The following is a 14143-nucleotide window of genomic DNA, read 5'->3' as shown; positions in this document are numbered from 1 at the left end:
ATTTTGTTAAAAGTATATTCGAGTTTGTCCATACAGATTGCTAAGCGAAATATTCGGGGGTGTTGTTAGACCCCCGCTTTTTCAGTTAAAATGGAAAGAAACTGAATGGTTGTTTTATTTTTATTTTCTTTAAATCGTTGTTTTCCATTATAAACACAAATTTCTATAAATTTTTTATTTTTTATTATTTCCTTTCATCTTTCTTCTTCCTGTTTCATCAGAAATATTATTACTTCTTTTCTCACCATTTTTGCTATTGCAAAGAGAAGAACTAATGAAAATTCTTTGTCACCAATTCTTTTTTTTAATTAGTAAATTTCTCTTGATACATGATATCACTGCTGGTTTTATTGGATTGATTTCTGATTAATGTTATTCTTTTTTTAACGGTGATTCAACCACATTGACATCTATAGATTGGATTTGATGATGGATGCTGATTTTTTTTGATCGGATGGATGCTGATTAATAATCATTTATCAAACTTTGGTTTAAGATTTTTCAAATTTAGATGTACACCTACAGTCCTACCAAAGTTAGGGATAAGTATTACGATAACTACTGATCAAAGATTTAAACTTTATGTCTTATTTTTATTACTTGGAAGAATATTGTCGGTTGATTAATCAATCAGAATAATCCTTCCCGGCGTGAAAGTTAACGACAACAATGGAAAATGAAAGAGTCTGGCGTTTCTCCTTATGAGCGAAGAGAGTATATATACATAAGAAAGAGTTCTTTTTTTTTTTGATAAAAGAAAATATATAAAACCATCAAGCAAACCTTACATCATTCGGATTACAAACATTTTTAAGGAAATTAACCTTTCTACCTATGTTTCAATACTTAGAGTCTACATAATCAATACCAAACTTGTTTAAGCATTTTTCTATCCTATCCGCGATGAAATTACATTTCCTCCTGATGTAGAAATAAGAAAAAGAAGCAAAAGAATTGGTAATGTTAAAAGCTTTAAGAAGAAAAGCTTTACATTTCCAATTAATAGCAAAATTCTTCCTCTTCATTTCATTTATCATACTGAGATTGTCATTTAAGAAGATGATGTTGTCTATTCCATTTTCTTTTGCCCATCTTGCAGCTTCTCTGCACGCTCTGGCTTCTGCTTCTCCTGAGCTAAGACATCTCCCTGTTCCTCCTGCAAAGTTATAAACAACACCATTGTGGTCAGTTAGTACTAGACAAAAGTCAAAGTTTTTGGTTTTCTTATTAAAAGAGACATCAAACCAGATATAATTGGAGTCAATTGAACTCTGAGAATTGTGAAATTTACAACCAGGGTGGTTACAATCACAAACAGTTTTAGGTTTATTGTTCTTAAGATTCTGACCATCATGACTAGGATTATTACTCAAATAGTATTTTATGTCTTTTCTCATATTTTTTATCAACTCAATAGGATTAGGTTTAATGTTATCAAAACTAACTATACATCTGTACTTCCAAATCAGCCAGAGGATATAAGCATAAAAATATTTATTTTCTTTTTCCTTTAACCATATAACACACCAGTTTTTGAAACCCATATTCTTTCCTTTATAAAAAACCTGATCACAAGAAATACCTCTCCAAACTGGTTCCGAAAAGGTACATTCAAGGAACAGATGGTCAGTAGTTTCACTAACAATTTTATCACACAGAACACAATGAGTATCAATGGGAATGTGTCTCCCTAACCTATCCTTAATAGGAAAACAGTCACTAAGAGATTTCCATAAAAACATTTGGACCCTGGGGATCACCTTTTGATTAGCGATTAATTCTTACATATTTACTACCCAAAATATATATTGTTGGTGCTTATTTTGGTATTTATTGTGTTTTTGTAGGTAAATGAATAAGATGGGCTCTTCCAAGAAAATCGGAAAACCTAGGATTCCAAGAAGAAAATATGGACTACGGAGTACAGGGGTCGTGGATACTTTTGGATCTAAATGGGATAGGCCCAATTTAAGTTAGTGAAGGAGATGAAGGGCTGAAGTTGGTTTAATAATTAACATGCTCGGGCATTTTGGTCTCGTGGATTTTAGGATGAAGGACTTGGTCATTAGTTCTCGAAGGATTTAGGAGGTATCACATAAAATAAAAAATCCTACTCAATGATTAATGTATGAGGTATGTCGACATGGTGGAGGAAGAAAGGAAACTAAATATCTTTTGCAACTAAAGAAGATTGATTTTGAGCATAATATATACTTAACAACATTAATACATGACATCTGTTTTGGAATTGAGATAATGACAAAATGAGTACTTACCTCGTACATATGATCAGTATGTGCTCATATAATATTTTCTTTCCCATGAAAAGAAAAGCAAGTGGTCGGACATGTGGCGAGTCTTTATTAGGTGATATTGTGTATTCTTAGACAAGTGGCACACTCTCATTGGACATGACATGTGGAAGAGAATTAAAAGAGGAAGGTTATATTTTGTTGAAATCTATATATTGATGTCGAGAACAGCAAGCCAGGGGGATTGGAGAGCCGGTGAGCCGGTAGCTAGTTTCACAATTTTCTTTTATTTCTTCTATTTAGTTTTCTTTATAATAATGAGAAACTAGAATCACATGCTGGGATTATGGAGGAAGCGTTGTTCCAATAATAAAGTGGCATTTTCTTATTAATTTATTATTGCAATTTCTTTATGATTATTTGCACTGAACTATAATTGATTATAATATTTTGATTAATTAGTTGTGTTCTCTCTTGATGGTGCATGCTTAGCTTAGAGCTCTTGATGTTCCATACTTGCGATTAACAATTAATATTTTGGAAATCTAATATTGACAATATCTTAGAATCAAATTGAATGTATGAATTATATAAATATTGTTGTTAACTTAATCACTTAAAAATTGGTCAATGGTGGAATCCATAGTCTCAGTTCTTTCCATAATCTTAAATCTTAAATCAATCTTCACAAGTCCGAGAGAACGGGAACTTATTACCACTATATAAAAATTCGATCACCTTTAGTTTCCAGATATCTAGCCAATCTAGCTTAACCTCTAGATGATTCTTATTACACAGATAGTTATAAGCAGACTTAACTGTGACCTCTCCATATTGTGTTCCTAACCATTTAACAGTGTCCATATTATCTATGTTACCTAGTTCAATCAAGTTTATTTTCTTAACTGTTTCTTCATCAAACAAATTACTTATCAAGCTAGCCTTCCATTTTCCTAGAGGACAGATCAAGTCAGACTCCTTTTCATACAAGTTATTTATATTACCATTTTCTGGATTAGGTATTTTCCCACTTGGAAGCCATTTATCAACCCAAATATTAATTTTTTTTTCCATTTCCTATATCCCAAGTATCATTACTCTTTATGATTTCTAGACCTTTGCATATACTGGTACAGACCCCAAGACTTCACTTTTTTTTCCAATATCTTAAAGGTTCTGTTTTTTTGAAGTATTTATATTTAAGAACCCTACACCACAGTTTATCAGGCTTTTTAATGAGTATCCAGGCTAGTCTGGTTAGAAGAGCTTGATTGAACTTATGAGGATTCCTAATGCCTAAACCTCCACTAGTTTTACTAGTACATATTGAGTCCCAATCTTTGATATTGTTTATGGGTGAAAAATATTTCTGCCGGTTTTGGTAATTTTGGGTGTGTGTGGATGAGAAATGAATATAAACCCTAAACAAATGCACTGCACGGGAGTACTTTTTGATTCGAGAGATCAATCTATACAATACTGACCTAAACCAAGAAATGGTCGTTCCAGACTTGCTTCGGTCACAAAATGAAGGAAATGGGGTTGATCTTAGGGAGGGAAGCGAAGAAGGTGTTGAGATTGTGAAGGTGTTGGCTGTTTATGACATGTATCAGAATGTTGAACTGGATTGCAATAATGTAAGCAATTAGCTCTGGATGTTTTCTGGATACAAATGACAACACTTGGTTTCTATGTTTGTCTTGTTTGGAAATAGGAGAACCTATTTATACAAGTCATTGAGCGCAACCCTCATCTCGTGGGAAGTGTATGGAATGAAGTGATAGAGTAGTGGGGTCGTGTAGGTGATTGTCACACGATCACGTCTTTGCCCACTTCTTCCATCATTGTTAACCGTCCATGCCTCCTGACACGTTCTCGTAATGGCATGTTGCATGCACGCTATAAACCACCAGACCAATACCCCGGTAAGTATCCCCCAATTTGTGACATGCTTGATGTCTCGAATGAGTGGATCGTGGGACCCACAGGAAGTAGCATATGGTGCCAAGTTAAAGAACTAAGTTATTTAAGAAATCGATATTCATGAAATATCGTGTATGCTCGATGCATGTAATGCATCGAAAACTATTAACATGTACGAACCATCGATGTTTTAAGGCTTAACCGAATAAGTCGCGGATTAAGCGTCTTAAAATAACATCACGTCCAATCATCTTCGAGTGATCGTTTGGAGGATGCATGAGCGAGCCATCTCCTGGCCTATCACTCCATGTGGAAGAGTGGCAGACAGTGATTATCGAGGTATTTCATTGGTCATCTAGCTTTCAACCTAGGTTGTCCGACCAAGATTTCAAAGTTGGACGGACGAGATGGTTTACGGAATAAATCTGCGACCGTGGATGGGATTTTAGGGTTTTGAAGAGGTGCGCAAGCATCCCTCTTTGGCTTGATCGAACTCAATCATGGGCGTTAATTTTGGTGGGAACGATTGGTCATGCATAGAGGTGGCATGTTGTTGTGCACGCATGTACCTCTCCGTCCCATGAAAGCTCGATCTAGGCCACTCAATTTTACTGCCAAAGATGAGTGGTCGTGATAGATTTGCGACAGAAATCCATTGCCGCAAAGGATTTGGAAGCCGCGTGACATGCCACCTTGGGGGGCGCGTTTCGAGATGCTGAGTCCTAGTCTGCCTAGGACGTCCAGCCACATGCAAAGTTGGGCCCATCGTGATCACGTTGACACTCTCGGTACCTCTTAAATCTATATCTACACCTTCCATCCAAGCTGGCGAAGATGGATGGTCGTGATCAAACTACGACGTATGTCACACCGCAAACCCTAATTAGGATTTTAAAACGGTCACGCACGCCTGACTTTGGCCAATCGGTTTGGAAAGCTATGCCTCTCCTTTGGAGAGGTCGATCGTGTGGGGCCCACGTTGGGCTGACAATGAACATATGTGCACCTCCCTGTGGTCTTAGGCGCGATCTAAGCCATCCAAACATGCTGGTTAAGTTGGATGGTTGAGATCAATTTAAGACGCTAGTGGAATTTCCGTGACCCTCGAGAAGCCTCACGCCCATCATGTTTTAGGCAAACGTTCATGGTTCCGTGACCATGCCGTGAGCAAGCCGATCAGGTAGGGACAGAGTGGGCCTGCCAATGTATGCGTTAGCGCTTCCCTGATCATTCGGGGGATGATCTAAGCCGTCCAACCAGGCTGGTGAAGTTGGACGGTCGTGATGATTTTAAGAATGCCTTGAACAGTTTAAGCACGTCGAGATTCTTCTAAAGCAGCGCAACCACCCTATTTTAGGGTTGGCGTTTGACGTGATGGGAGGAGTCTGTGTGATGTTCGACCGGCTAGGGCATAAGCGGTCCCGCCGGTGGTCGTTGCGGTGGTCGCCTGCTCCTGCTAGGGTTCGTCTAGGCTAGTTAAATTATATGGCCAACTTGCATGGTCGTGATCGTTTCTGAGACTGACATGGACAGTCCAGATTTCCCTTGGGGAATTAAGCACACTCGATCAGGCTAATATAAGCATGCTGATACGAGATTCTCTTTGTTTGGAGATTTTTGTTACTCTGCTAAGAGTAATCACTCAGTCGTCATGCCGCGCCAATAATGAGAGTCCTGCTGAGAACAGCACAGGAAAATACAAGGCAACTCATGCATTAATGAATAATGCTATAAATTCACAGAATTTGGGATTGTTGCTACATGCACCATTCTGGGTGAATTTTGTATATTTATTGAATTGCTTCAATCAAATAAATAAAGCGAGAGGTTTTCTACGCTTATCGCTGGTTAAATAGTTTTACCCTTTACAGGATGTTAGCACATTAATCCTAGTTTTACAATTTTAGCCCTGAACTAAAATCCACCATCAACAGATATAAACTCCTCTTTTATTCCTAGTTTTTTTCCACCAAAAACCTCTTTGGAGAGCATCAATTCTATTTCAAGTTTTCTTAGGAAGAGAAAAACACATCATCTGGTATAAGGGCATGACACTAGTTACAGATTTTATAAGGACTTTCCTTCCTGATTGAGTGAGGAATTTAGCCTTCCAACCTCTAACTCTATTGTAAACCTTATCCAACATATGATGGTAGTTAAAAGACTCAGCTCTAATGAAAAATAAAGGAGTACCTAGGTAGGTGTCAGTTTTAGAAATTCTATTCACTTTAAGAATCCTAGACAATAGCTTACAATGTTTGTTCTGGACTGTTTTACTAAAGTAAATTCCTGATTTTTGATAATTTATTAATTGACCTGATGAGTCACTAAAATTTTTCAGCATATCTAACAGATTATGGGCCTGAGTAATATTTGCAGAAGAGAAAATGAAAGAGTCATCAGCAAAAAAACAAATGAGAAACAGAAGGACTATTATTTTTAACCTTGATACCACTAATTTTACCTATATTCTCAGCATGCAATAGTAATTTGGAGAGAGATTCCATACATATGATAAAAATGGCATGGACAGAGGGTCACCCTGTCTAATTCCCCTAGTTGGAGAGAAGGACTTACCTGGGACTCCATTAACTAACACAAAATATGTAACGGTAGAGATGCAAGCATAAATTAAATCACAAAATTCAATTGAGAATCCTAGTAAAGTCAAGATATTGATAATGAACTTCCATTATAATCTATCAAAATCTTTTGAAAGGTCTAACTTAATAGCCATATATCCGCTTTTTCTTTTACTAGTTTTCATGGTATGCAGAATTTCATGAGCCACTATTATGTTATCCGTAATCTGCCTTTTAGGTATAAAAGTTGATTGATTATGTGAGATTATACTGTCCAACAATGATTTAATCTTATTAGCTAAAATTTTGGCCACTATTTTATATAAAGTGTTACTAAGACTAATTGGTCTGAAGTCATTTGGAGTTTTTGGTAGATTATTCTTAGGTATCAGGGAGATGAAAGTATGATTTATATCTTTTTTGAAATCTTTTTCTATAAACACCTGTTGAACCCAGTCTATAATTTCATGTTTTAAATCATTCCAGTGATTTCGATAAAAACCAGGGGGAATCCATCAGGACCTGGAGCTCCCCAAACATTCATATTAAAAAGGGCTTCCCTAATTTCCTCTTCATCAGGGATTCTACACAAAGCAACATTTTCAGTTGTGCTAATCTTAGGCTTAATTATTCTACTGAATATGGGATCTATTTGTTTTATCATTTGTCTAGTAGATATTCTTGAAATTTTTGGTTGTTAGATCATTAAGGTTTTCCCGGCCTTCTATCCATAATCCACTATCATCTCTTAGTCCAAAAATTCTATTTATACTTTTTCTTTCAGAAGCATACTGGTGAAAGAATTTTGTATTATGATCATGTTCCTTTATCTATTTTTCTTTAACATGTTGACTCCAATATATCTTTTCAATGGTATACCAAGAATTCTGTTCATTATGAAGAGATTCTAGCCTATATTTAGTGTCCTGATTATATGGTTTCCTATTTTCTGCTTCTATATTACTTAGTACATTAGTAATGTTCCTAAAAATGTTACCAAATTCTTTCTTGTTCCATATTCTAAAGTCACAATCTAAGTTTTTAAGAATGTCATTGATATCTGAATTTCTTTCTTTACTAATTTCTAAGGAGTTCTCCACTAAATTGTTATACGTTTTATGTTCTTGCCAGCACCTCATATATCTTTATGGTCTATTATTTTTCTCTAATTTAGGAGAAATGTCAAGTATAATTGGAGAATGGTCATATAAAACTCTCGTAAGATGTTTAGTACAGGACTGAGGAAAAAGTTCAAGCCATTTATGATTGACTATAGTCCTATCAATTCTTTCTTGAATATTCTCATTTCCAATTCTCTTATTTGTCCAAGTAAAAGGTAAACCCGTAAACTTTAAATCTACTAATCCTAACTTTTGAATACAGCTATACACATAAGCCATACTACTTGAACTAGTGTCATTACCTCCTTCTTTCTCATGTTTATGCAGGATGAAGTTCATATCACCTATCAAAGCCCAAGGACTATTAAAATAACTAAAATTGTAGATGAAATCCCATTGCTTAATTCTAAGTTTTCTATCCAGTGACCCATATATAAAAGTAATGTTAACACTAATATTATCTTTAATGGCATGAAAGTTAAAAACATTTTCCATAAAAGAGATGAGTTTAGCAGAAACTCCCTGATTCCAAGCTACTGCAAAACCCCCAGATCTACCTATTGATGTAATGATAAACCAATCCTTCATCTTCATTTTACTAAAAACTTTCTCTACTACATTCATTTTGACTTTTGTTTATAGAAAAATTAAATCTAGATTATAAGTTCTGCTCATATGATTCAAAATGATCTTGTTTTAAACTTGCTCTAATACCCTGAAGATTCCAGGATAATACCTTAAAGTTCTAGCCATATTGCTTATCTTCCATGACCATATAACATAATAACATTCTTTTATAATAAGGATAAAAAAACCATTCAAAGTGCATTCAAAAACATACAAATAATAGAAACATGCTCACATAGAAAGTAATTCCAAATTTTAAAAACTAAATTTTGTATGCAACAACTACTTTTACTGAATCTAAACATTATATAGAGTAATAACATATTAGAGTAAAAATAAGAAGGCCTAACATATTTATTCAAGTAGCTTTTAGAGATAATTTCATATAAAAAGTTATGATCTAGGATTACCTCATCAACTATGTTACAATCCATAGGGTATGTGATGTCAGTTGAAGCTTCAGTAGTTACCATCTCAGTAATTACTTTGTTGTTCTTTTATGCTTCAATTATACTCCAGCAAAGAGCATTTTCCTCATCATTACAGGTTATATCTTCAATATCTTCTATGTTTAAATTACTTTGGTTTGAAAGGTGAATCCGAGCCTCACCAAACCCTCTGATGTTTCTTGTTTCATTAAGAACCTCCTCAGCAATTTGAACTGGAGTGTTGTTTTGTTCACTATTAACCATCTACCAATTCTTACCCAAATCTTCACTTGGCTCATTGATTACTAAACTCTTCCTTCTACCCATTACTGCATACTGACTTATGAATCTGAACCAGTCTGCTTTCTTTTTCTTATATTTTTCTTCTTTAGAGTTGCTACCCTCTTCAATCATTGGGGATTTCCCTTTTAGTTCTTTCCTTATCTCATATATATTTTGATCCCTCTTCTCGGGCTCTTTTCCTCTATCTAAGACTGCAATATTTCCTCCCCTTGCATTTATCCTTCCTTCACCCATGATACTAACATTTGCACTCCTTATATTTTCATTTTCCTATTCATTAAAGGAATAATTATTGTCAATCCTCCTCCTTTTGATGCCTCTAGTTTGATATTCTACTTTGTCAAATTCACTGCCATAAATCTGAAGGCTTGCAGCTGTTGTTGCTAGTGACTCCATTTTGTTACCATTTGGTGCTTCCTGCTGTTGGAATTCCTCATTTATACTCCATGCATCCTCAACCTCTTCATTATAGACATAAACCTTAGGGAAGTTCTTCTTGTAAGCAATGATTCTTGGTCTACACTTTTATTCAGAATAGTCACTATCTACCAACCAGCACTTCCTACATGTACCATGTGGAATCACCATGAAGAAAATTCTAGTTTTGATTGTTTCTCTGTTGATAGACACATTTTTGTGTCCGATTTGTCTCGATTCTATATATTATTAGGGCTCATTTTTGTACTTATTATGGTGTTTTATTTATTTGTAGGTATTTTTGGCCAATAAACATTTTTGGAAAAAATTGGCTCGAAAAGTTGTCTGAAAGCACCCGGAGGACACTTGTTATTCGGACCCCCGGTTTGGATAAGGGGCACCCCCATGACACCCTTTAAGGCAGCTGCTAAAGGCACCCCTACTCTGGATAGGGGCGCCCCCTTTTTCTTCATCGTTCAAACACAATTTTGGCAGAAAACTCTATTATTACCTGCATGAATTTGGGAGCATCAGTTGGACGTGAAATAACGAGATTCAATGGCTGATTTTTGTTGGGATGGACTTATTAGAGCATAACAGGGTTGGTATATGTGATTGGATCGAATGAATTGGGTTAGATCGTCCGGGAGAAGGAAACAGAGGTGTTGTGGTCACGGGTTGCTGTTGGAATATTTTTTCGACAATTCAGGGAGATTAAAGGCTAGAAAAGCTTCCCCAACATTCGTAGTTATCTAATAAAGATTTTGGAAGTATTGGGAGAGGTCAAATACGTGTGAAGAGAGTTTGGCAGAAAGAAAACTCTGAAACTTGTTGTGGAGATAAACCAAGATTTTGGGGGAGATTTAATCGAGATGTGGCCTATAAAAGGAGAGGGGATAAGTCATATAAGGGGTACGAATCCTTTCAGAGAATTTTAGAACACCACAGAGCTCCAGAGATCGAGTTGCATGAAAATACGTTATTCTGCTGCTGCTGCAGAACACGAAGAACATTGACGCACAAGCAACTGTCGCAGAAAACTATCGTTGTTTCATAGCAGAACCTATGTGTCGTTCATCACAGCGGTTGCATTAGGTCTTTAGCTACTATTTCTGCCTGTAACAGTGATTCTGCAACACCAACAAACTGTTGCGAATCGTCTGTATTATCACTTTTCATCTTTTTAATCATCTTTTGAGCCATAAACAAATATTTTGAGATCATGATTAATATGAGGAGCTAAACCCCATTGCTGAGGCGATAGAGGAAGTTATTTTTCCAACAAAAAGTGGTAAAATCTATTTTATTTAATTTATTGCAATTATTATTATGATTAATTTCCTTGAACTATTATTGAATATGATTTTTGTTTGAGTGATTGTGATCTATTTTGATGGAGTATGCTTAGTTTAAGACTTTTGATGCTTCATACTTGGTATTTACAATTATTGATTTTGAAAATCTACTTGTTGCAATAATAAGAATCAAATTGAACGAGAAAATTGCATGAATACAAAGATTGGATTAAATCACCTTAAACTTGGAAAATAGTGGAATCTTAGCCTCAATGTTCTTTTAATATTGATACCAACTTTGTCAGTGTTTGCTATAATTATTAGTGAGTTTTCTATTTAGTTTTGAATTTAAGTCTAAAGTTATCCTTCACAAGTTCGAGAATCAAATCACTTTTTACCACTATCTACAAATCACATCATCTGGTTGCAGCTGTTGTTGTTAGTGACTCCATTCTGTTACCATTTGTTGCTTCCTGCTGTTGGAATTCCTCATTTATACTCCATGCATCCTCAACCTCTTCATTCTAGACATAAACCTTAGGGAAGTTCTTCTTGTAAGCAATGATTCTTGGTCTACACTTTTATTCAGAATGGTCACTATCTACCAACCAGCACTTCCTACATGTACCATGTGGAATCACCATGAAGAAAATTCTAGTTTTGATTGTTTCTCTGTCCATTCCATCAAGAATGACTATTTTAACTTGATGAACAAGAGTCTTCTTAAGATCATTAAGAACATGCGCTTGGTACTCCCCTTGTGAGTTTAGAGGACCAATAAGAGTGAAAACTCTTCCCACTTTTTCAGAAACTTGTTTAGCAACATAACCTTTCTCCACCAAATCACCTCTAAGTTCAAACTTGATCCAGGTCAATATCCTCAATTCTAGTTTCACTGCTCCACATGCACATAGTAAAAAGCTTCCCATGAACTCTGTTTTGAATGGAGTAGATAGTTGTAGCAAAGTCACTTGCATTAGAGAATCTGATGATAATTTTTTTTGGATTGATTGTCTTTTTTATGATAAGCCTTCCTATTGGATACCAAGCCATGTTGAGAGCGTAATCCATTTCACCAGTTGTAAGACCTCTTGGATCATCACCTCTCTTTATTTCCTTAAAAATCTTGACTATCACCCTTGGAAATTTCCCTTTTCAATTGCCTTAGCAGCGTCTCTGAGGAACTCCACGTAGTATCTGAAAGAGTGTGATAAAGGTTGAGTTTTATCCTCAAGAACCTCATTAAGATGAGAAATGTAATTTCTAGTTGGAACATCAGACATTTTCCAGAAACTAGAAAGAACTAAAACTGAAGGATGTTTACTATGAGTGTTTTGAAACTTTGAAGAAGTTGTTTTGTATCTGTTTTTTTATTTATGAGTTATGAGACTAAGGAAATTGGTATGAGGGTTTATATATGTTTTTCTGTAAAGATTTCCATGAGTGTTGCAACCTACATTTGTGAATGATACTTGTAAGCAGTGGAGAAAGGAAGTCAAAGAATAATTACTCATGTAGATTTTGTTCTTGCATGTTGATTTAGAACTGTTTCTACTGACTATGTGTGACACTTGTAACTTGGCCTGGGTAGTTACTGATTGGACCTTACTATAATAAGAATGCAAAAAATTTATAACACTACTCCTTCTCGAGTAATCTTCCACTTGTAAAAGATAGTCATTAATACCAAAGTAATGAGAATTCTTATTAATGACAGATGATGTTAGGCTGATGCTGTAAACTTTTTCATGAGTGGTCCCCAAGGAAGTTTTAATGTTGATAGAAATGATTACAATTCTACCAACAAACCCATTTCTTGGCTTAGCATTTTTGTCTATTTCTAAAAAGAGAGATATTTTACTTGGGCTCCCGATAAACAATCCTTCCTGCAGATTGGGTTTTCCATTGCATTGTAGATCCATCAGTTTTCTCGTTGCCGAGAAATTGACCTGAGATAGTCTCCACCGAGATTTTTCTCCAACAACACTTCCCTTGAAAGACAAGGAAAGCAAACAACAGATGATGATGAACTTAGTAATAACTGAAATTATAATGAATTGAAATTTAAAAGGAATTGAAAAGAAATAAATTAGGTTACAATTGATTTGAAAAACTGATAAACTGAAAAAGAAAAAAAGAAGAGCATTGAATAGGATAAAACCCAAACCGATTAGAAAACTTTTCAAAAAGACTAGACAATTAAAATACCAAAATAATGGTTGGAAGAAATTGATCGGAAAAAGGGAAATCCCTAATTTTCCCAAGGGACGGCAGGAAACAATTTAACTTTAAATAAAGAATCACCAAAGGCAGGGATACAGATTAAGAACAATAAAGGATTAAAATCAAATTTCAAGCACATTTGAAAGATTTAAAGAAAGATCGAAAATTCATGGAAGAATTCGCAGAAAATTCATGGAACAATTCGCAAAAAAATGAGACTGGGTTGACTCGGTTTTATCGCCTATCCTTAGAGCCAAAATTCATATAAGTTGCTAGAAACCATCAAAAATGTCATATAAGAAAGAGTTCACTCATCTTTCTCTTGTGATTCAAACTACACAAAATACGGTTGATTCAATGGAGGAAACAAGAAGGTCATATTTTGTTTCAAAGAGGAAAAAAATCTTAAAATCCGTGTGAAAATAATATTTTATCTAAAAAAACCAAAATCACTATCCTGTTCTTCTCGGTTATTCCTTCCAATCAGAAGGGGAGGAATATGCACCCCGTTTTAGGGGGTGCAAAAATTTACACTCCCAGAATTCTAAAACCTACCAAAAATTATTTTTTTCAAGGGTACTTTTTGAAGAGAAAAAATTCTACAACCCTCTAAAAATGTGGTTTTACCCATCCTACGGTTTTAGCTCATTCAAACTTTTTATTCTACTTTCACCATTGCCATGCCATAATTTTTTTGTGCATAATTGCTTCCTATCCTAGTTCCAATAATTAGTAGAACACCGCTACCACGGTGGGGAGACCGACCGAAGAGAAAAGGAAACACTGCTGCAATTGGACTGTAAAAAAAAATTGTGCCTAAAGTGAAAGTATCATTTTTCCTGAAACGGAGAGAGTATATCGTTTTATTAGTTGTAATAGAAAATTAGTTGATGCATAAACCAAAATATGGCTACATAATGTGTTATGCATCATTTGGGTGGTTTGCTAATGGCTATGAAATCAATTTTTGAA

Source organism: Papaver somniferum, chromosome 2 (assembly GCF_003573695.1).
Source record: "Papaver somniferum cultivar HN1 chromosome 2, ASM357369v1, whole genome shotgun sequence".
NCBI lineage: Eukaryota > Viridiplantae > Streptophyta > Magnoliopsida > Ranunculales > Papaveraceae > Papaver > Papaver somniferum.
This window is presented reverse-complemented; position numbering follows the sequence as displayed.